At 36.8% G+C, this 20,908-nt stretch overlaps 1 long non-coding RNA gene across 1 annotated transcript in view; it reads left to right on the forward strand.

The window, feature by feature from the left end:
• Positions 1–15,035, forward strand: part of LOC105732647 (uncharacterized) — a 597,345-nt gene extending 582,310 nt beyond the window's left edge. Inside the window, exon 6 of the long non-coding RNA XR_010345499.1 lies at positions 14,525–15,035. This is a non-coding gene — a long non-coding RNA (uncharacterized LOC105732647). The remainder of the gene's footprint in view (positions 1–14,524) is intronic.
• The last annotated feature ends 5,873 nt before the right edge of the window (positions 15,036–20,908 follow it).

Consider the following 20,908-nt stretch of genomic DNA (forward strand, 5'->3'; position numbering starts at 1 on the left):
TATATGACACCAAGGAAGATTTGCCATTAGGGAAGAGGGAAATGGATGTTGGGAAGGCAACCAGCAATGCCCACTATCATTTGATATGTCTCAGACAATACCCCATGTGTTTTGTTTTTGTTTTTGTTTGGTTTTGTGTTTAAATGTCATCAGTGAAAGTGGTTAATCTCACATATCTAAGATTATTTCTAAATTCACTACAATTATCTTAAACAGGTGATGTAGAAAATTAAAATAGCTGCTGCTTATGGAAGGCTGAAATGTAAGATACTATATCAATAGGCTGTTTAGTAATATTGTAAAGAAAATGGCTCTGTAAACATTTTTTATATCAAAATAATATGCTAATAATTTTATTTTACAATTAAATAGATATATTTTATATTTAACGAAATATGATATTTATTTCTAGAGATAAATATACTTTCAAAATAAAAATCTTAAGAGGTTCTTATGCACTTTATTACTTCAGCTGAATGTAGCCAAAGAATTGCATTCTTGCATTTATGAGACAGTATGGCAAGTAGGGGGAGAATTTATTTAAATGTTACAAAATAGGCCATCTTCAGGATAGCATATTTGAATAATTTTGGAATAAAAGCTGTTGTATTTTTATTAGTTTTCCTAAATAGGTTTATAAAGACATTGTGTCCAAAATATTGTGAATTCTGGCATAGTTTTAAAACATAACGTGATATTCTAAAGCTATGCTAAACCCAAAGTACTGTTTAGCTCTTTACAAAAAAAGATATATTTAAATTGACACACACATACACACACACACACTGAAAAATAGTTCCTTAAATTTAAAATCAATAATAAAAAGAGAAGAAAAAACGCAGTGTAAGCAAAATATTGCTATATTCAATTAAAATTTATGAAGCAATTAGTCAAAACTGGTAACCTTTTAATAAGTTAAAAAAGAGAACGTTTAAAACAGCAAAATGAATTCTACTTATATTTACAAATTAGATAAACTTAATTTTTTACAGCCATGGTGATAAATATTTTTTCTGCACTCCCAAGAATCTATTTAGTCTTGTTTTGGTTTTCACATCTATATTTCTGTACTATAGGCCGAACATGCACAGTATATACCCCTTAGCATTTAGTCCTGTGTCCCAAGAGCTAACTCCTTCCAACTGCAAGCACTTGTGACTTTTATTAAGGCCTTTCTCTAATTGCCTGAACCCTCTTTGCCCTCTTACCAACCAAGTGGAAAGGTCTATGGAGTTACAACGCTTTTGCATCAACCATCAACCAGTAATCAATAGGTTTTTCTTCCAAAATTTTCTAGTGAGATTGATCACCAGTTGTCTACATGGAAAACTGCTTAAAATTTTACCCTTTAGAGGCTTATTGCTTCGTCTTCCAAGAAGAGATATGCAACTCTATTCACATGATTGTTTTAGAGTCCGCTTCTGTGAGAATGCAACTAAAGACACTTACTCTCATTTTTGGGGGGTGGGGGTTGTGCAGGGGGACAATTTATTCCTTTAAATTTGTGATTATTATTTGGGTAGGAATAAACCTACTCTCAAATCCAAGAGTAGGTCCTCATTCACTTAAGACAATAGGAACAGCACATTTTCCTGTTCATAGCAATTGGTTTAAAAAAAGCCAAGTGTTATAACTTTGAATAATTGGAAAAAGCAAATCTAAGGATTAGTGCAAATCACTTTAAGTGACTACTATTATTTTATTCTCCAGTGTGGTGCAAAATGAAGATGTTGGCAGCTGCCAAAACACTTTTGTAACTACAAATGAAACGCTAGAAATATTAGAGGAGTAAATACCCCACTTACAATAATTAATAGAACAGCCAGATAGAAGACCAAATTGAAAGCAAAGATCTTGAATGACAGCAGAGACCAACTGAACCTAGCAGGCTTATGCAAAACCCTCCATTTAACAAAAACAGAATACATATTCTTCTCAAGTAAACCTCAATACTCCTCTAGGATAGACTATATCTTACAGCATAACATAATTCTCAATAAATGTCCAAAAGATTACAATAGTGTAAAGTATCGCCTCCAATCACAATAGAATACTTTGAAAGCAATAACAGAGGTAAAACTAAAAGGCTGGGGAGGAGGACAAGATAGCTGACTAGATGTAGCCAGGTGGAACAGCTCCCACCAAAAGACGGAGATGACTAGTCTGCGCCTAACAGATCTGCAGAGGGAAGGCACTGAGAGGACAGATGGAGGGAAGACACAGACCTGGGCTGAATGGGGAGAAAGCTGGGAATTCTACCTGGGGCTACAGAGTACCCAGGCTCATTCCTGGCCCCTAAAGGCTGTAGAGGAATAGGTGAGTTGAACCGGCAAGGAGCAACCTGCTCTCCACATGCCTCTGGAATTCCACTAGGAGACCCCTCAACCATCATGGACATGAAAGTTGGCAGAGAGAAATGCTTAGAGAAGTGGTAGGGGCAGCAAGCCAGCTGATGTGGGGCGCAGAGTGTTTGGTGTGGGAGCACCTGTGGTGCAGCATGGCCAGGGACGGCTATCCCACTAGGCTCGAATTGCTCCCATAGGAGACTTTAGCCCTATGGGAACTGTGGGTTCTGAACTCTGCAGGGTGGTCTTGCCCATCAGACAAATCCCTATGATCTGAGCACCCCTTGGTCTGTTGACCTCTCCTGGGACCCTTGCCTGACCATGCCTGTTTGCAGGACATCCTCAGGTGCCCCATAGCTTCTGCACTGAAGGATCATGCCTGACTGATAGAGAGCTCCAGCAAGGTGCCCCCCTATGGCCACGCACCAGCCTGCATGCTCCCTCCCCACACTGCAGCTTCCCCTGGACCTACTACATTCCTTTGCTAGAGTGTGTCTGCACAGATGGGTTTTGTTTCTCTTGCTCTGTCAGCTGTGTAAGAGCAGTTCACCCCAACTGCCATTGCAGACAGAGCCTTGGCAGACACGGAGCCAGCAAGTCCTGCCCCACTAGCACCCTGGCTTTGCGCTAACACCAGGCAGAGAATAGCAGATTCTCCCCTACCCTGAGCGACCATTTTTGCTTGCAGGGCATAGAGAAGGCACTCAGTGTCCTGTCCCCATGCCAACACCACCACCAGCATGGCTGTGTGCACAGTCACCAGCAGGCACCCTTTATTCTCCTGAGCTGTGTGGCCTCTGACACTGTGGGGAACGCTGGCAGGGAGGCAGGCATCCCAGCACCTGCTAGCACTCTGCTGCTAGCACTTCAAAACAGGGACAGATCCTGCTGCCACTGCATTATGAAACGCTTTGGCTGAGACCATCCATTGGAGTGTAGTGATCAGCGATCCCGGAGCACCTCACCTCGTCTAGTACAGTGGATTCCTAATGTCAAAGAGCCAGAAAACAAAGTTAGGGCTCAATACAAATCTCCCGGAGTTAGAACATGCAGTCTAGGAGTTGTGGACTGAGCACTGATCTGCTAAAATCTTACAGAAACCAAGCGAATTGGCTAAACTCACCTTATACTACAATCAATCCTTCAAGGTCATCAAATAGGAGAAAATAAAATAACACCCATCCAAAGATTAGCACCTCAATATTGAATGAAAATAATCCCAGAAAAATAAGAACAATTCAGCATAAGAACTCTAACAACTCAAAAAGCCAGAGTGCCTTCTTTCCTCCAAATGACTGCCCTACCTCTCAAGCAAGGGTTCTGAACTGGTCTGAGATGACTGAAATGGCAGGCATAGAATTCAAAATAGGAATATGAACAAAGATCATTGAGCTACAGGAATACATTAAAAACCAATCTAAGGAAGCGAAAAATAATTATAAAACAACGCAGAAACTGACAGACAAAATAGACAACAGAGAAAAAAAAATAACCAACTTCATAGAGCTGAAAAAAATTGAAAACACTATAAGAAACAGTATAAGAGAGAGATCCAAGATGGCTGACCACTAGCAGCTCGAGATAGTAGCTCCTAGTGAAATTGCAGAGAACGAGAGGACGCCACACTTTCAGATGAATTTTTGTTGCTCACGGACCAGGAGATTCCCAGCAGAGGAGCCTCACAGGTCGCTAGCATGACTCTTGTGGCCGGCGCAGCGGTTTTGCTGGTGCCTCAATGCAGCAGTTCTTGGTGCAGAGTGAGCGGGACTGGGTTCCCTTATGGCCGATTCCCTGGCACAAGAGCACCATCAATCTCAACACTGCTGTTTTGGCCGGTGCAGTGGATTGCTCAGATTTCAGCTCTAGGAATCAACAAGTTCGACGTCCACTCAGAAACCTAATTTGAAATTCCATGTCCATGGTTAGGAATAATCAATATCGTGAAAATGGCCATACTGCCCAAAGTAATCTACAGATTCAATGCTATCCCCATCAAGCTACCAATGACCTTCTTCACAGAACTGGGAAAAAACCACCTTAAACTTCATATGGAACCAAAAGAGAGCCCACATAGCCAAGTGAATTCTAAGCAAAAAGAACAAAGTGGGAGGCATCACACTACCAGACATCAAACTATACTACAAGGCTACAGTAATCAAAACAGCATGGTACTGGTACCAAAACAGAGATATAGACCAATGGAACAGAACAGAGGCGTCGGAGGCAACACAACATATCTACAACCATCCGATCTTTGACAAACCTGATAAAAACAAGCAATGGGGAAAGGATTCCCTGTTTAATAAGTGGTGTTGGGAAAACTGGCTAGCCATATGCAGAAAGCAGAAACTGGACTCCTTCCTGACACCTTACACTAAAATTAACTCCAGGTGGATTAAAGACTTAAACATAAGACCTAACACCATAAAAACCCTAGAAGAAAACCTAGGCAAAACCATGCAGGATGTAGGCGTAGGCAAGCACTTCATGACCAAAACACCAAAAGCATTGGCAACAAAAGCCAAAATAGACAAATGGGACCTGATCAAACTCCACAGCTTCTGCACAGTGAAAGAAACAGTCAATAGAGTGAATCGGCAACCAACAGAATGGGAAAAAATTTTTGCAGCCTACCCATCTGACAAAGGGCTGATATCCAGAATTTACAACAAACGACAACAGATTTACAAGAAAAAAATAAACAAGCCCATTCAAATATGGGCGAAGGATATGAACAGATACTTTACAAAAGAAGACATACATGAGGCCAACAAGCATATGAAAAAAATGCTCATCATCACTGGTCATTAGAGAAATGCAAATCAAAACTACATTGAGATACCATCTCACGCCAGTTAGAATGGTGATCATTAAAAAATCTGGAGACAACAGATACTGGAGAGGATGTGGAGAAATAGGAACACTTTTACACTGTTGGTGGGAGTGTAAATTAGTTCAACCACTGTGGAAAACAGTGTGGCGATTCCTCAAGGACCTAGAAATAGAAATTCCATTTGACCCAGCAATCCCATTACTGGGCATATATCCAAAGGATTATAAATCATTCTACTATAAGGACACATGCACACGAATGTTCATTGCAGCACAGTTTACAATAGCAAAGACCTGGAACCAACCCAAATGCCCATTGATGATAGACTGGACAGGAAAAATGTGGCACATATACACCATGGAATATTATGCAGCCATCAAAAACAATGAGTTCGCGTCCTTTGTAGGGACATGGATGAACCTGGAAACCATCATTCTCAGCAAACTGACACAAGAACACAAAATCAAACATCGCATGTTCTCACTCATAGACGGGTGTTGAACAATGGGAACACATGGACACAGGGAGGGGAGCACTATACACTGGGGTCTGTTGGGGGGGAGTGGGGAGGGACAGCAGGGGGTGGGGAGTTGGGGAGAGATAGCATGGGGAGAAATGCCACATATAGGTGAAGCGGAGGAAGGCAGCAAATCACACTGCCACGTATGCACCTATGCAACAATCTTGCATGTTTTTCACATGTACCCCAAAACCTAAAATGCAATAAAGAAATAATAGAAATAATAATCATAAAAAAAAAGTCAGAAATCACAAAGATGACAGGTGGATAAATTTACAATGATGGAAAGAAACCAGTGTAAAAAGGCTGAGAATACCTAAAATCAGAATGCCTCTCCCTCTACAGGTGATCACAGTTCCTCATCAGCAACGGAACAAGCCCTGATGGAGAACGAGTGCGTTCCATTAACAGAAGTAGACTTCAGAAGGTGGATGATAAGAAACTTCTGTGAATTAAAAGAACTTGTTCTAACCCAAAGCAAAGAAACTAAGAACTTTGAAAAAAGGTTTGGTGAAATGTTAACGAGAATAGACAATTTGGAGAGGAATATAGGTGAATTAATGGAGCTGAAAAACACAACACGAGAACTTCGTGAAGAATGCACAAGTTTTTTTTTTTTTTATTGCATTTTAGGTTTTGGGGTACATGTGAAAAACATGCAAGGTTGTTGCATAGGTGCATACGTGGCAGTGTGATTTGCTGCCTTCCTCCCCTTCACCTATATCTGGCATTTCTCCCCATGCTATCTCTCCCCAACTCCCCCCGATGCTGTCCCCCCCACTCCCCACCAACAGACCCCAGTGTATAGTGCTCCCCTCCCTGTGTCCATGTGTTCCCATTGTTCAGTACCCATCTATGAGTGAGAACATGCGATGTTTGATTTTGTGTTCTTGTGTCAGTTTGCTGAGAATGATGCATCATGCACAAGTTTTAACAGTCGAATTGATCAAGCAGAAAAAAGTATATCAGCGTTCAAAGACCAACTTAACGAAATAAAACGGGAAGTCAAGATTAGAGAAAAAAGGATAAAATAGAATGAGCAAAGTCTCCAAGAAATATGAGACTATGTGAAAAGACCTAATCTACGTTTGATAGGTGTACCTGAATGTGACGAAGAGAATGAATCCAAGTTGGAAAATACTCTTCAGGATATTATTCAGGAAAACTTTCCCAATCTAGTAAGACAGGACAATATTCAACTCCAGGTAATACAGAGAACACCACAAAGATATTCCTCAAGAAGACCAACCCCAAGGCACATAATTGTCAGATTCACTAGGGTTGAAATGAAAGAGAAAATACTAAGAGCAGCTAGAGAGAAAGGTCAGGTTACCCACAAAGGGAAACCTATCAGACTTACAGCAGATCTCTCAGCAGAAACCCTACAAGCCAGAAAAGAGTGGGGGCCAATATTCAGCATCCTTAAAGAAAAGAACTTTCAACCCAGAATTTCATATCCAGCCAAACTGAGCTTCAAAAGCAAAGGAAAAATAAAATCTTTTGCAAACAAGCAAGTACTTAGAGATTTTACTATCACCGGGCCTGCTTTGCAGAAGCTTCTGAAAGAAGCACTACACATATAAACGAACAACCAGTATCAGCCTTTCCAAAAATATATCCAGCTAGCATCAAATAGCAGTATTAAACTCATATATATTATTAACTGGATAAAAAGCCAAAACCCATCGGTACGGTGTATCCAGACCCATCTCACATGCAATGATACACAAAGACTCAAAGGGACAGAGGAAGATTTACCAACCAAATGGAGAGCAAACATAAATAAATAAATAAAAAGTAGGAGTTGCAATTCTCACCTCTGATAAAATAGACCTTAAAGCAACAAAGATCAAAAAAGGCAAAGAAGGACATTACATAATAGTAAAAGGATCAATGCAACAAGAAGAGCTAACAATCCTATATATACATGCACCCAATACAGGAGCACCCAGATACATAAGACAAGTTCTTAATGACTTATAAAGAGGCTTAGCGTCCCACACAATAATAGTGGGAGACTGTAACATCACATTGTCAATATTAGACTGATCAACGAGATAGAAAATTAACAAGGATATCCAGGATTTGAACTCAGACCTGAAATAAGTAAACTCAATAAACATTTATAGAACTCTCCACTTCAAATACACAAAACATACATTCTTATTAGTACCATATCACACCTATTCCAAAAGTGACTACATAATTGCAAGTAAATCACTCCTCAATAATTGCATAGCATTTCATAGGTTTAAATGAAATATTGGTTGGCTGCTTGTTTGTTATTTTCTTCCCTCATTCCTTCCTGTCTCCATTGTTAAGCACAATTATTGGCATAAAAGAGGTTTTCAATTCCCATTTTTAGACTGCATTCTAGCCTGGGCAATAAAGCAATATTCCTGTTCTCTCTCCCTCTTTCTCTTCTTTTTTCTTCCTCTTCTTCATTCTTTTTTCTTTTTTTTCTCTCTTTCTTTCTTTCTTTAAAAAAAAAGAAACACTATAATGTAATCACAAGTATTAATAGCAGAATAGACCAAGTGAAGGAAAGATCTCACAGCCTGAAGAGTGACTTTCTGAAATAAAACAAATAAGAATAGAGAAAAAAGAAAGAACAGGAACAAATAAAACCTCTAAGAAATATGGAATTATGTAAAGAGACCAAATCAATGACTCACTGGTGTCCCTGGAATAGATGAGGAGAATGGAACCAACTTAGAAAACATATTTCAGGATACGATCCATGAGAACTTTCCCAACCCTTTAGAGAGGCCAACATTCAGATTCATGAAACACAGAAAACTCCAGTAAGATACTTCACAAAAAGATCATTCCCAAGGCATGTCATCATCAGATTCTCTGAGGTTGAAATGAAAGAAACAGTGTTAAAGGCAGCTAGAGAGAAAGGTTAGGTCACCTACAAAGGGAAGCCCATCAGACTAACAGTAAACCTCTCAGCAGAAATCCTACAAGTCAGAAGAGATTGGGCCAATATTCAACATTCTTAAAGAAAAGGATTTTCAACTCAGAATTTAATATTGAGCCAAACTAAGCTTCATAAGTGAAACAGAAATAAGATCCTTTTCAGACGGGCAATTGCTAAGGGAATTCATTACCACCATGCCTCCTTTGGAAGAGCTCCTAAAGGAAGTACTAAATATAGAAAGGAAAGACCATTACCAGCCTCTACAAAACCATGGTGAGGTACACAGACCAGAGAAAATATAAAGCAACAACATTCACAAGTCTGCAAAATAAGCAGCTAACATTGTGATGACAGGATCAAATCCACACATATCAATATTAACCTTGAATGAAAATGGGCTAACTGTCACAATTAAAAGTCACAGAGTGGCAAGCTGGATAAAGAACCAAGACCCATTGCTATTCTGTCTTTAAGGTAACCATCTCACATGCAATAGCACACATAGGCTCAAAATAAAATGATGCAGAAAAATCTACCTAGCAAATGAAAAACATAAATAAAGCAGAGGTTGCAATCTTGGTTTCAGACAAAACAGACTTTAAGTCAACAAAGATAAAGAAAGTCAAAGAGCATTCCATAAGGATAACAGCTTCAATTCAACAACAAGAACTAACTACCCTAAGTATACATGCATCAAACACAGGAGCACTCAGTTTCAAAAAGCAAGTTCTTAGAGACCTTCTAAGAGACTTGACTCCCACACAATAATAGTGCATAACACCCCACTGATAATATTAGACAGATCATTGAGACAGAAAATTAACAAAGATATTCAGGACCTGAAGCTAGCACTGGATCAAATGGACCTGATAGATATCTAAAGAAACATATCCAAAGACAAAAACCCCATGATTATCTCAATAGATGCAGAGAAGGTCTTTGACAAAATTCAACACCCCTTTACACTAAAAACCCTCAATAAACTAGGTATTTATGGAACATATCTCAAAATAATGAAAGCTATTTATGACAAACTCACAGCCAATATCATACTGAATGATCAAAAACTGGAAGCATTTCCTTTGAAAACTGGCACTAGACAAGGATGCCCTCTCTCACCACTCCAATTCAACATAGTATTGGAAGTTCTGGCCAGAGCAATCAGGCAAGAAAAAGAAATAAAGGGTATTGAATTAGGAAAAGGAAGTCAAATTGTCTCTATTTGCAGACAACATGACTGTATATTTTGAAGACCCCATCATCTCAGCCCAAAACCTCCTTAAGATGATAAGCAAATTCAGCAAAGTATCAGGATACAAAATCAATGTGCAGAAATCAGAAGCCTTCCTATACATCAATAACAGACAAACAGAGAGCCAAAGCATGAGGGAGCTCCCATTCACAATTGCTACAAAAAGAATAAAATACCTAGGAATACAAGTAACAAGGACCTCTTCAAGGAGAACTATAAACCACAGCTCAAGGAATTAAGAAAGGACAAAAACAGATGGAAAAACATTCCATGCTAATGGTTAGAAGAATCAATGTTGTGAAAATGGCCATACTGCCCAAAGCAATTTATAGATTCAATGATATTTCCATCAAGCTACCATTGACCTTCTTCACAGAACTGGACAAAACCACTTTAAACTTCATATGGAACAACAACAACAAAAAAGCCCACATAGTCAAGACAATCCTAAGCAAAAAGAACCAAGCTGGAGGTACCATACTACCTGACTTCAAGTTATACTACAAGGCTACAGTAATCAAAACAGCATGGCACTGGTGCCAAAACAGAGATATAGACCAATGGAACAGAACAGAGGCCTCAGAAGCAATGCCACACGTCTACAACCATCTGATCTTTGACAAACCTGACAAAAACAAGCAATAGGGAAAGGATTCCCTGTTTAATAAATGGTGTTGGGAAAACCAACTAGCAATGTTCAGAAAGCTGAAATAGACCCCTTCCTTACACCTTACACTAAAATTAACTCCAAGTGGATTGAAGATTGAAACATAAGACCTAACACCAGAAAAACCCTAGAGGAAAATCTAGGCAATACCATTCAGGACATATGCATAGGCAAGGACTTTGTGACTAAAACATCAAAAGCGACGGCAACAAAAGCCAAAATAGACAAATGGGATCTAATTAAACTTAAGAGCTTTGCACAGCAAAAGAAACAATCATTAGGGTGAACTGGCAACAAACAGAATAGGAAAAGATTTTTGCAATCCATCCGTCTGTCAAAGGGCTGATATTCAGAATCCACAAAGAACAAAAACAAATTTACAAGAAAGAAACAAACAACACCATCAAAAAGTAGGCAAAGGATATGAACACTTTTCAAATAAAGACATTTATACAGCCAACAAACATGAAAAAATGCTCATCATCACTGGTCATTAGGGAAATGCAAATCATAACCACTTTAAGATACCATCTCATGCAAATTTGAAAGGCGTTCAAACTTAAAAAATCTGGAGACAATAGATGCTGGTGAGGATGAGGAGAAATAGGAACACTTTTACACTGTTGGTCGAGTGTATTGTGGCGATTCCTCAAGGATCTAGAAATAGAAATACCATTTGACCCAGCAATACCATTACTGGGTATATATCCAAGGGATTATAAACCATCCTAAAAAGTCACATGCACGTGTATGTTCATTGCAGCACTGTTTACAATGGCAAAGACTTGGAACCAACCCAAATGCCCATCAATGATAGACTGGATAAAGAAAATGTGGCACATATACACCATGGAATACTGTGCAGACATAAAAAAGGATGAGTTCATGTCCTTTGCAAGGGCACAGATGAAGCTGGAAATCATCATTCTCAGCAAACTGACACAAAAACAGAAAATAAAACACCACATGTTCTCACTCATAAGTGGATGTTGAACAATGAGAACACATGGACACAGGGAGGGGAACATCACACATGGGGGCCTGTTGGGGGTGGGGGATGTAGGGGAGGGATAGCAGGGGTGGGGAGACTAGGGAGGGATAACATTAGGAGAAATACGTAATATAAGTGATGGGGAGATGGATGCAGCAAACCACCATGGCATGTGTATACCTATGTAACAATCCTGCAAGACCTGCACACATACCCCAGAACTTAAAGTATAAAATTAAAAAAAAACTCTCCACCCCAAAACACAAAATATACATTCTTCTCATCACCACATTGCACATACACTAAACTAGATCACATAATGAGAGGTAAAACACTCCTCAGCAAATGCAAAATAATGCAATGAACATACACATGCATTTGTCTTTATAATAGAAGGTAACTCTGACGTGATACCAGTTTGCATAGTTTAGAGTGACATTCTGTCTCAAGAAAAAAAATCAACAGAAGTAGTGTGAGTCAAGAAAGATGACTGCACTATACAGTACTTCATAGAAACTTTGTTCACAAAAGTCACTTTCGAATTTATAAACATAATTTCCTGGCTGGGTGCAGTGGCTCACATCTGTAATCCCAGAACTTTGAGAAGTTAATGTGGGTGGAGCATGAGGTCAGGAGTTCAAGACCAGCCTGGCCAAGATGGTGAAACCCCGTCTCTACTAAAAATACAAAAATAATCTGTGTGTTGTGGCACATGCTTGTAATCCCAGCTACTTGGGAGGCTGAGGCAGGAGAATCACTTGAACCCAAGAGATGGAAGTTGTAGTGAGGAAAAATTGCACCACTGCACTCCAGCCTGGGCCACAGAGCAAGGCTCTGTCTCAAGAATAATAATAATAATTTCCTATACAAAGAACAGCTATAAGGCAGTTCTTTTCACAGACTGCCTCATGTCTCTAAATAATTTAGACGCTAGAGAGAAAGAAAGTACCTGAAATGATAGGTAGTTAAAGAAAACTAGAGGGCTGTTCTGTGAGAGATTTGTGCTTTGCTTGTGTGGGCCAGAATTAAAGGTAAAAGGTAAAATGTGGATCAGTTTGTCTAGGATTCCACTTGTAGCCACACCCAGGAAATAATGTCATTCTACATTGCAGTATTTTAATTACCAAATTAATACCCAGTATACTGAGCTAGATGGGTTCCCTTTTAGTGTGAGAATAAGAATGAGATGAGAAGATGTTCCACATCTTCAAAATACTACTAATTTGCTTATCTGAAATTTAAATTAAAATGACCCCTAATTAAAATTACCTGGACAATACATGATTGCTGTAGGCAATTAAAAAAAAAGATAACTATATTCTGGATTTCATATACACTTAAGAAGAAAAAAGTGGCAATTTTCTGCATTTCAATATAAATATGTAGACTTTGAAATATTTCCTAATGGACAGTTTCATTTTAGAATTAGGAAGCGGTGAATAGAAATGTGCAGTATTAACCTCGAATGTAATTTATCCATTATGAAATCTTTTATTTTCCACAGGTTTTCACTTTTTTAAAACAAACTTGTACATATAAAAATGCAAGTTTTAATTATCACAACAAAAGCATCTGGATGAAAAATGCTAAGATATCAATCTAAGTAAATCACTATACAACAAAGAAAGCCTATGTTCTGACATTCATATTTTAAATCTGAAGCTGCATAGACATTGCATTTAGTTGAATCAAATATGAGAAATCATATTCCTGAGTCTGAGAGGTCAAGGTAAAAATGTGCCGCTTGATTTAACTTACTGCTTGTTTCCTTACCAAAAACAGGAAAGCATTTGTATGTGTATTTCTTTAAAGAAAAAAGGGATATTATTTATATGATTAAATTGCAAAATATTTATAACTTACCAGAGTCATTCAAATTGGAAAAAACTAAAAGACATTGAACAACCCTTACCAACCTTCACATTTTATAATTGCACAGACAAACAATAAGCAATGAATTCGACTAAATTCCAGCATTCCATTTAGATATACATCATGGCTGACAGTTCAAGAAAATTGATTTAAGCTTCTCACTGACTATGTGCCAAGTATATGAATTTCCTGAATAATTTTATCCATTTACCATAACGTTTTTAGGCTCCCAATTATTAAAATTGCGCAGATAAGAGGAAAAGTGAGAAATAACAAGACACCACACCAGCTGTGCTGAGCTATTTAGGCTTACACAGCTTGAATATTAAATTATACAGAAGGTGAAACAGTGTAATAAACATGAAAAGTATCTGAGTTCAGAGAACTGTTCCAGTCTCTGAAGTAATAGTGATATTTTTGCATCCCTGGCCACTGTGGTGAGTGGACAAATCACTTGGTAATGTGCACAACATATCTGGAGATTCATCCTTCATTCAACATATAGAACAACACATACTAAGACCAGATTCCCCTAAAGCTTTAACTAGACCCTGCTGTAAATTAAGAAGCTTTGGAAATTGTTTTGAATCTCAATGATCATCAGGGTGTCAGCTCGTTTAATATGAGGAATTAATAAATTGTATTATGCTCTGATTCAATAATTGGTTTTTTTCTGAAGACAGCATTACGCATAGTGTGCCAAATAGGAATCTGGAGAACAGAAAGAGTGAAAACATCTTTCAAAAAATGTCTAATTTACAGCAAGGGGGTAGTTTAGGCACAGGAAAGATAACTGGAGTCATAAAAAGGTAACAGTGAAATTTCATTATGCAGCTGCTTAGTGGGGTGGCAGGGGTAGAATTGATAACACAATTAAAGTAAAATATTTTCTTAACTATGTTTGCTTGCTTTTTGAGTCTTACTTTAAATGTCACTTTACTCTTCCATTCCTATTTGTGTTCCTGTAGTCTCTAGTGCTTTATGATGGTCCTCAGATTCAGCAGGAGGAGAAACTGAGGCCAGTTTAGTTGATGGCAGTCAGACTGCTTAATGCAAATCCAGTTGAAGGTGTTGATAAAATAGTAATTAATGACATTCCTCTGGATTTTTCCTAATGTCAGTCCTAGGAGCAAAGAACATTAAGGATTAGAAGGAGAGGAGGAAGAGAAAACAGAAAAAAAAAGGACAAGGAGAAGCAGTAGAAAAACAAACATGAGAAAGAAGCAGCAGAAGAGGAAGAAGAAAGAGGAAGAAGAAGAGACAAAGGGAAAAGTGAAGGTGAAGAAGAGGAGGAAGATAAAGCTCAGGAAGAGTAGTGGGAGAAGGTGAGGGAAGAGGAGAAGGCAAAGGAGAAGGGAAGGTACTTCTTACAAGTACACTGAGAAAATGAGCAAATTTTAGGTCCAGCAAGAGGAAGCTGCGATGAAAAGGGGTGAGTAAGAAGCATGTTTAAAACTGTATCATGCCCTTAGTCTGCAAAATTCTTCCCACTCTTTTCTTGAATTACAACTACTTTACACATTTACCTTGGTTAACACTTGAACATACTATAAGTATCAGCATAGACATTCCTTCCACAGGGAATTCTCTATGCCTGAAAGATGGACTAGACACAATTGTTGTGTTCTTATTTTTCTGTGCCCCCACTAGATATTACTTCCCTAAAAAAAAAGATTATGTGATGTTGAATCCTGCATTTCCAGAAATTTTGAAGACTTCTTGGATGTAAATCATTTGTTTTGCTATGGCTTTAATAGAGTTGTATTCTTCTCTAGATTTATTTATTTTTTATCTGAAACTGATTAATAAAGTTTTAACTTTAGTTGTGGACTTACAGAACTGTTGGGAAAAAGTACAGGCAGTTTGCTTATATCCCCAACTCAGGCATGGCAATTATTAGAATGTTACATTAGGATGGTACAATCATCACAATTAATGGACCAAAAATGATACATTATTATTAACTGTAGTACATGTATTATTTAGATTCCTTCATATTTTACCTTATGTCACTTATCAATTACACAATTTCATTGAGAATGCCGCAATAAATTTGGGGCTGTATCTTCTTAGGGTGCTATAGACTGAGTTTTTCACAATTTCCCTGTTTTTGATGACCTTGACAATTTTGATGAAAACTCTTCAGGTACTTTATAGAATTCCCTAGGTTTGTGGCTTGTCTGATGTTTTTCTTATAATTAGCTTCAGGTTATAGTTTTGGGGAGAAAGATTATAGCGGTAAAGAGGAAGATTATCACATCCTATCAAGGGTACATGCTAGCAACATAGCTTATCACTGTTGATGTTAACCTTGATCACCTGGCTAAGGTAAGATTTGCCATGTTTCTCCACAGTAAAGTCCCTCTTCCTTTCATGATACACTATTTAGAAGAAATTCACTACACAGAGCAAACACTTATGGAGTTTCTTTTTATTTTAGATTCCTCAGGGATTTTCACATAGACAGTCATGTCATCATGAATAAAACCACTATTGTTTTTTCCTTTCCAGTTTTTAAAACTTTTGAACTTTTATTTCTTTTTCTTATCTTTTTCCACTCAGTGGGCCTTCCAGTGCAATAATGAGAGAGGACATCCTTGATTTTTTTTTTTTTTTTTTTTTTTTGAGACAGAATTTTGCTCTTGTCACCCAGGCTGGGCTGAAGTGGGCTGGGATCTCAGCTCACTGTAAGTTCCATCTCCTGGGTTCAAGTGAGTCTCCTCTCTCAGCCCCTAGAGTAGCTATGATTACAGGCATGCACCACAACACCTGGCTAATTTTTGTATTTTTAGTAGAGATTCTTTTTTTTACCATGTTGGCCAGGCTGGTCTCGAACTCCTGACATCAGGTAGTACACCCACCTCAGCGTCCCAAAAGTGCTGGGATTACAGGTGTGAGCCACCATGCCCAGCCCCTTGACTTATTCTTGATCTTAGAGAAAAACAACTTGGTCTCTCACTATTATGTACAACATGAGGTCTAAGTATATATAAATCTTTATTAGATTAAGAAAATGATTTCTGTTCTTCTATCAGTTTGCTAAGAATTTTCTAATATTTTGGAGCACTTAATCATGTAGGGGCGTTCAGTTTTGTCAACTGCTTTTTCTGCATCTATTGATAGGATCTTTTTGTTTTCTTATTTATTCTGCTAAAATGATGAGTTACAGTGACTGACTTATGAATGTTTAATCAGCATTCTCGGCTGGAATGAAATCCAAGTGGTCATAATATATTATTCTTTTTATGTGTTGCTTGATTAAATTGCTAAGATTTGCTATGGATTTTGGCGTTTAGTTTCATCAAGATCATGCCCTGTGGTTTATTTTCTCATAATGCCTTTGTCTTCTTTGGGTATTAGTGTAATACTGGCCTCATGCATGTTCACATTCCACTGTTAAGTGCATACACATTTAGGATTGCTATGTCTTCTCGAAGAATGGTTTACCCATCTTAATCTCTGATAATTTCCCTTATTCTTAAGTCTGCTTTTATGTAAATTAATATACCTAATGTCATCTTTCTTTTGAATAATATTAGCAAGGTATATTTTCTCTTCCTTTTTACTTTTAACCTACCTGAACCATTATATTTAAAGTGGTTTCCTTATACATGACAAAATGTTGACTCTTTCTTTCATAATCCATTCTGAGAATCTCTGTTGGTATTTTGTATGTTTTGACCATTCACATTTAAAATAATTTCTAATATTGTTTGATTAATATTTACACTCTTTGTAACTATTTTTTTTTAAGTCAAGGAATAAAAAAACAAGTACTCTATAGTAAGAGTAGCCTCTTTGTATCTATTTTCTGTTCACTACATTTATGTTTCTTTTTACTATTTCTGCTTTTAACTAAATATTTTATCTTTCCATTATTTCTTGGCTCTTATATCATTATTTAAGTTTAGAAAACTTAGTGGTTACTGTATTGTTTAAAATATAGTTTGAAAATAAGTACATATACTTCCAAATAATGCTATATGACTTCACATGTACTATAATAAATTTATGACCAAGGATTCCCAATTATTCTCTCTTTTGCCCTGTGACATTATTATCATTTACTTATTTTATTTTATCCTATTCTGATCCAGTACATTGCAATTATTGATGTATTTACACAAACTGTTTTCCTTCAGATCAATTAAGAATAAGAATAAAATACTTTATTTTACTTAATTTATTACGTCTTTAATATTCTTCTTTATGTATTGTCAAGTTTCTGACCTATTTAATTGTTCTTCTGCCTGAAGCAATTCTTTTCCCATTTCTTGCAGAACAGGAAATCTGAGGGAAATATAACACCTCAGTTTTTAGTGGTCTGAGAAGTCTTATTTCTACTTTTATGAAGAATGATTTTACTGAATATAGAACTCTAGGTTGATCAATTCTCCTTTTTTTCTTTCAACACTTTGAAGATTCCATTCTACTCTATTTTTTTTCCTTGTAGAGCTTCTAATTTTTTTTTTCATCTGAATTTACTGTAGCACATCTACTGTAACTTTTATCCTTACTTTTGGATAGATAACTTCTCTCCTCTTCTTATCTAGATTTCATCAAGATTCTTTTGATGTTGTTCATTATTTTCTAAAGCTTAAATATGATATGTCTAAGTGTTTTGATTTTATTTTGGGAATTTATGCTTCTCAGTGTTCTCTGAGCTTCCTGGATCTCTGGGTTGTTGTCTTCCAATATTTGTGGACAGTTTTCAGACATCATTACTTCCAATATTTCTTCTCAGTGGTTTTTCTTTTTCTTTTACTTGTGGCATTCAAATTAGGTGTTTGCTATACCTTTTGATATTATCCCATAGTTCTTGGAGGTTTTATTCTCTTTTTGCTTAAAACAAATCTTGGCAATAGAGTTTGAGAAATTTTTATTGACCTATGTTCAAGTTCATTATTTTTTACCTCACCAGTGTTCAGTCTACTGATAAGCCTGTTGGAAGAATTCTTCTTTTATGTTACCACAGTTTTGATTTTTAGCACTTCCTTCTGACAGTTTCTTAGGGATTCCTTCTTTCCTTACTTTACTCAACAGTTCTTGCCTGTTGTCAAAATCTTCCCTTTAACATATTAATCAATCATAGTTAATTTAAAATCCTTCTGTGAAAATTCCAACATGTGTGTCAAATCTCAGGCTGGTTCTGATGATTTCTTTGTTTCTTGTCATGGCTTGTATTTTTTTCAATGCTGATATGTTTTATTAAGTAACAGGAACTCAGGCAAATAGGCCTTTACTGTGAAGACTTATGTTAGTCTTAGTACAAACTGTGGTTTGTTTTTGATATAGCTATAGGTACCAGAGCCTTTAAATTCCTCCAATGTCTTTGATGTTGATGTACCTTCTTGAAGTCTTGCAGCTCTTTCAGTTATAGCTCACTGCTCTTATACCAGACACCTGTTGGTGTGATAAAATGGGGGAGATGGGAAATATTCTATAAACCTCCAAGTAAATCTGTCTTTTAGTAGACCTGTTTACTAAAAGACTGTGGACTTCACAAATATTTCTCCATCATAACTTTTTACCACCTATGTCCACTGTTTCCTTCCCTGGTTGCAGCATTGCATATATTTTTCCTTGAGGTCCTGTCTACTGTTGATGCTGATTTTAGTTTTGTGTCATTTTGTTTTTCCTATTAAGTGTCAGAAGAAGGCTGGAAAAGACTAGAGTGATGAGATATTCTTTTCTTCCAGTTGGGATAAAATTTTAGAATTGTACTCTGACAAAGTCCTTTCCTCTGGATAGTAGCTCTTTTTTAAGGAGAAGGCTCTGAGCTTATTTCACAAAGGTTATGCTTCCCTACTCCCTGCTAGGATTGTTGGGGATTTTATCAGATCCTTGGTGTGGAAACCTGGTGAGGTTACTAGAGGAAAAGCCCATGCAAGTGAGAATGCCTGCCTAAAACTGCAGTCTTAAAAAGTTATTCAGTCTCACACTCTTCCACTCAGAGCCTGTAACAATTCTTCAAAACTTCCATCTCAGTGTTTCAATCAGCCTATAGCTCCTCTGGCTTCTCCTCCAGGTATGCAGCTCTTTCTTCATGTACCTCTCTGGATGTTCATTATTTGATGAGTGCAATAAATCATTAATTTTTGGTTTGTCCATTTTTTATGTTTGTTTGCTTTTGGTAAAGACAGAGGTGACAACTTCTATACTGAAACTGGGTATATCTTATATTTATTTTTAAAAGGGGAAAAACTCCCATTTTTATAAGTAATATCTGGTTCATGTTTGTAATCTAGAGCCAAACTGTCCTTAAAAACAGTGACAGATCTTTGACTAACAGACACAGGGCTGCTTATAGGTGATACCATGTTTTTTTTCCTGATAAAGAGTGGTCAAAGATGGGGCAGGAGTTAAGCATCTTTTGCAATTTGTATAAAATACACAGCTATTTGTAGTTTTAGTATGGTTCTGGGAATTCACAGGGTTGAGACCTTTTTTTTAAATCTTTCAACTTCATCAAATGTTGCTTCTTTGATCTTTTCTTTGATTTCCTCTTTGATTTCAAAATTAACTGTCTTGCCATCATTAGAGGGTTTCATAGAAGTGCTGAGGAATGAGAAATTAACTATCTTCCCTGATTTCCAGAAACGGTTCTTCAATTAAAATAGTGTAAGAATCATGCTATAAAAAGAAGTATTCCCTTCCCCACATCCTTCTTCACCTATTAAGTATTGTTTATTTATTTAACTTCAAAGTTATTATTGCATTCAAATACCAACATTGCATGCATTAATGTGTTTAAGTTGAATGCAATGACATTTTTTGCTACAGAGTAAAAAAAAAATACTGGTAGCATTCTCTGTAATATTATGAAATATAAAATTGAATAAAATATTGAATATAAAATTGAATAAAATATAGCTACATGAAGGGAAATGGAAGGATAAAGGCCAAAATAATCTATTTATAAATAATTTGAAATTTGGCAAATATATGCAATATTCTTCCTACATCCTGAAAAACTAGAATATTGTCAAAATATTTTTGAGTCATGAGATTTTGTGCTTTCAACCATACTGTGTCATAAAGATCATTTATATACTGTAGAACAAGTGAAGATATAGATTCTAATCATATGTTTACTGTTTGTCATCAATTACATCTCCAAAAAATGTATGCGCTCTGTTAATTTTTGCACATATTTTGTTTTCTTCTCATAATAACATTGTGAGCGAAGTAATATTATTATCATAATGTTATAGTGGGGAACACTGATACATAAACTTTGAACATGTTAACAATTACTGATGTAGTAAATGATAAAATGTTATTTTATTTAATAAGAAGCGTGATTAAAATCCATATCCTCATCGTCTCAGCACTCAGACTGAATGGAAAATTTCAGTCATTTCAGTAAAATAAATGACTCTAACCAATCTATATTAAAAAAATACGTTTAGATTGGGTCAAAAAGCATATCTCAACTTAATGTTTTATCTTAAGAATTAAGCCATCTTTTTATGTTAGACTTAGTACAATCACTGCTTTAGTTA

The sequence above is a fragment of the Aotus nancymaae genome, unplaced genomic scaffold, assembly GCF_030222135.1.
Source record: "Aotus nancymaae isolate 86718 unplaced genomic scaffold, 86718_ANA_hifiasm-v0.15.2.pri h1tg000036l, whole genome shotgun sequence".
NCBI lineage: Eukaryota > Metazoa > Chordata > Mammalia > Primates > Aotidae > Aotus > Aotus nancymaae.